Genomic DNA, 4,643 nt, shown 5'->3' on the forward strand with positions numbered 1-4,643 from the left:
GTGATGATGGTCCAATTCGGGGACCAAGTCGCAGGAAATGGCACTTGACCAAAACCACCCTTGAAAGGTGAATACCGGCTGACCGGTAAGAGAAAGCGACTTGGCGTAGAATATTCATACGTTTGGCAGGTATAGACGCATCTTTCATTATATGGGGGCAACCCGGTCAGGGTGCTTCAAGTCGGTCGTTTGGTCGGTTTATGTTTTGGGCCGACCACGTGGTGTACCAAATTGAGGTACCTTTCATGAATTATAACTCGGTCAGTTTGCCACCGAGCGACAAGTTGCGGGGTGTTTTGGAATGATTTTGAGTGGAACTATCAAGGAAAAATAAAAATAGAAAATCAGCTTGTCCATGGCCGAAGCTATTAGTGAATCATATAGCAAAATGGGTCCAAAAACGAACGAAATGGGACTTGGACCAAGAATAACGGCAAGTTGGAGAAGAGATAGCTAGTTGGCGTAGAACAATTATAAACTGTGCATGGTATGACCAACAAAAAAGTATATGTGGCCCAGGCGGTAGCTGGCCTCCAAAGTGGAGATATGGGTGATTCATGGTTTGCACCCAAGTATGGCAAAAACTGGTAGAGGTACCTTTCATGAATTATAACTCAGGCTGTATGGCACTTAGCGGGACGCTTGACTCTGGTATGGAATAGTCCTGAGTGGGACTATCAAGGAAAAATACGAACAAAAAATAACCATGTCCACGGACGAAGGTATTAGCGAAACTTAGAGCGAAATTGCGACCAAGTCGCTGGAAATGGCCCTTGAACCAAGTATACCGTCAAGGCGGTACGAGATAGCGAGTTGACGTAGAACATTTATAAGTTTGCCTTTACGAGACAAAAGTTTAGTTATATGGTGTCAACCCGCCCAGGGTTGTCCAAGTCGGTCATATGGCTGATCGAAATTTTCGACCAAGTACTGAGAAAACAGGGTAAGGTACCAAGTACCTCGAATAACTTCGGCTGTAGATGTCCGAGCGAAGCAAACGGCATAGCGTTGGAAAGGTCTTGAAGTGCTTTAAACACCCTGAAAGTATGAGAACGCTATCTGGAAAACTCGTGGAGATATTAGCGAAACATAGGGCCCAAAAGATACCAAGTCGCAGGAAATGGGCCCTCCAAGAACACCCTAAAATCCCAATTACGGCTAAGTTGCAGGCCAGCTAGCGAAGTGAAATGTTCTAGACATAACTAGAACACGTTGATGCGCAACTTTTTGAATCAGAACTTTTTTCGATATCTGGCCCCCAAAGGGGGGATATGGGCGATCCAAAGATTTTTCCAAGTTTCGGTACTTTTTACGGTATCGCTCATAGCTCCGGCTGTATGCAAGCAAATGACAATCTAAGACATGATTTGTAAAGGTATTGAGTAGTACTAACTTACGTTAGAACACAGCGAAGCGCTATCGGTTCATGGCAAGGCCGATATAAGCAGTCAAAAATGAAAAATGTTGACAAAATGAACAAAAATTACCTTGGTACGCGAATAGTGGCCAGGGATGAAGAGGTACGAAGGTGGTGGGGAATAATTATAATTAGGAATTGGTACGATCTATAAGTTTGCCGAAGACCGCAAAGCGCTCAGACCCATAGAAAGTGGCCATTTGGGCCGAACAGTGCGTGCAAAGAGGTGAAAAAGCAAAAATTGCACTTTGTGGGGCGATTTGCGGGGGGAAGGAGGGGTCGGAGGGGTAAATGTCTCATGGCCAAAAAGTCTTATCTCATCAAGATCTAAAACATTGCCGAAGACCGCAAAGCGCTAGCTCGCAATCGGAAAATCGCGATTTTGAAAATTTTCTAAGTGTTGGGCCCCCTAAGGAAAGGTAACAAAAATCACCTTTGGTCCCAATTTTGAGCATGAAGGAGTCGTTTCCGAGGCATGGTGTCTTCGGCAAAAAGTTTCATCTACTCGAGTACTTACGACTCGTCAAATAAAAAATTGAGAAACACAAACGGTATGGCTATGCCGAAGCTCGATACACCCGAAAAAATCCCAAAAAAGTCGAAAATGTCGAAAAATGAGAAAACCCTATATTCGTACTCTACTCGAGCCCTAAATATTGAAAAGTGAAACCCGCGATCGATTTGGAACAAAAAATTGACCTAGGCAAACTTGTATGACGGTCCGCACCTTTGAAAAATCTGGTAAGTGTATTTTAGACAGACTCGGAAAAAGTCGCCCCGAGTCCCCTTACATTAAAAATCCGAAAAAGTCAAAATTGTTGAAAATGTTAAAAAGCCTCTTTTGGTGGTCTATGGCACCCCTAGATAATGAAAAGTGAGGTCCGCGGCCAATCCGGAAGAAAAAGTTAGCTAGGCAAACTTGTATGTCGGTCGATACAAAAAACGGCTCGGTGAGTGTATTTTCGACAGGCTTCAAAAAACAATCCTCTCTCCATACAATTTCAATCGATTTTAAAAATTTCGAGATAGCGCTTTGGTGTCTTCGGCAATAATGTAGAAATCGGGTTTTTAAACACATTTTACTTTTGGGTTTTTTTCGATCCGTCGCTTGGTTCGCCCGCAATCGCGAGAAAACGAAAAAACACGTTTACAAAATTCGTCCGGAATTTTGTGAACGCCGTCCATACATTTTCGATCGATTTTTAAAATTTCGAGATAGCGCTTTGGTGTCTTCGGCAATAATGTAGAAATCGGGTTTTTAAACACATTTTACTTTTGGGTTTTTTTCGATCCGACGCATAGTTCGCGCGCAATCGAGAGAAAACGGAAAAACACGTTTACAAAATTCCGGACGAATTTTGTGAACGCCGTCCATACATTTTCGATCGATTTTTAAAATTTCGAGATAGCGCTTTGGTGTCTTTGGCAATAATGTAGAAATCGGGTTTTTAAACACATTTTACTTTTGGGTTTTTTTCGATCCGTCGCTTGGTTCGCCCGCAATCGCGAGAAAACGAAAAAACACGTTTACAAAATTCCGGACGAATTTTGTGAACGCCGTCCATACATTTTCGATCGATTTTTAAAATTTCGAGATAGCGCTTTGGTGTCTTCGGCAATAATGTAGAAATCGGGTTTTTAAACACATTTTACTTTTGGGTTTTTTTCGATCCGACGCATAGTTCGCGCGCAATCGAGAGAAAACGGAAAAAACACGTTTACAAAATTCCGGACGAATTTTGTGATCGCCGTCCATACATTTTCGATCGATTTTTAAAATTTCGAGATAGCGCTTTGGTGTCTTCGGCAATAATGTAGAAATCGGGTTTTTAAACACATTTTACTTTTGGGATTTTTTCGATCCGACGCTTAGTTCGCCCGCAATTGAGAGAAAACGGAAAAAACACGTTTACAAAATTCTGGACGAATTTTGTGAACGCCGTCCATACATTTTCGATCGATTTTTAAAATTTCGAGATAGCGCTTTGGTGTCTTCGGCAATAATGTAGAAATCGGGTTTTTAAACACATTTTACTTTTGGGTTTTTTTCGATCCGTCGCTTGGTTCGCCCGCAATCGCGAGAAAACGAAAAAACACGTTTACAAAATTCCGGACGAATTTTGTGAACGCCGTCCATACATTTTCGATCGATTTTTAAAATTTCGAGATAGCGCTTTGGTGTCTTCGGCAATAATGTAGAAATCGGGTTTTTAAACACATTTTACTTTTGGGTTTTTTTCGATCCGACGCTTAGTTCGCCCGCAATTGAGAGAAAACGGAAAAACACGTTTACAAAATTCGTCCGGAATTGTGTGAACGCTCTCCATACATTTTCACCTTTGGGTCGTGAATACCGGCTGACCGATAAGAGATAGCGACTTGTCGTAGAATATTTATATGTTGGACGTTGGAAGACGCAACTTTCATTATATGGGAGCAACCCGGTCAGGGTGCTCCAAGTCGGTCGTTTGGTCGGTTTATGGTTTGGGCCGACCATGTGCTGTAGCAGGTAGAGGTACCTTTCATGAATTATAACTCGGTCAGTTTGCCACCGAGCGACAAGTTGCGGTTTGATTTGGAATGGTATTGAAAGGAACTATTACGGAAAAATACGAATAGAAAATCAGCATGTTGGTGGGCGAAGCTATTAGTGAAACATAGAGCAACAAGGGTCCAAAAACGAATGAAATGGGACTTGAACCAAGAATAACGGCAAGTTGGAGACGAGGTAGCAAGTTGGCGTAGAATATTTATAAATTGTGCATAATATGACCAACAAAAAAGTATATGGGGACAAGGCGGTAGCTGGCCCCCAAAGTGGAGATATGGGTGATTCATGTTTTGCACCCAAGTACGAACAAGTATGGTGAAAACAGGGTAAGGTACCAAGTACCATGAATAACTTCGGCTGTCGATGGCCGAGCGAGGCAAAGCGCATATCGTTAGAAAGGTCTTGGGGAGACCTATCTACCCTGAAAGTTTCATGAGGCTGAGTTGAAAGACCACGGAGATATTAGGTGATGATGGTCCAATTCGGGGACCAAGTCGCAGGAAATGGCACTTGACCAAAACCACCCTTGAAAGGTGATTACCGGCTGACCGGTAAGAGATAGCGACTTGGCGTAGAATATTCATACGTTGGGCGGGTCGAGACGCAACTTTCCTTATATGGAAGCAACCCGGTCAGGGTGCTCCAAGTCGGTCGTTTGGTCGGTTTATGGTTTGG

Source organism: Anopheles ziemanni (assembly GCF_943734765.1).
Source record: "Anopheles ziemanni chromosome X unlocalized genomic scaffold, idAnoZiCoDA_A2_x.2 X_unloc_59, whole genome shotgun sequence".
Lineage (NCBI taxonomy): Eukaryota > Metazoa > Arthropoda > Insecta > Diptera > Culicidae > Anopheles > Anopheles ziemanni.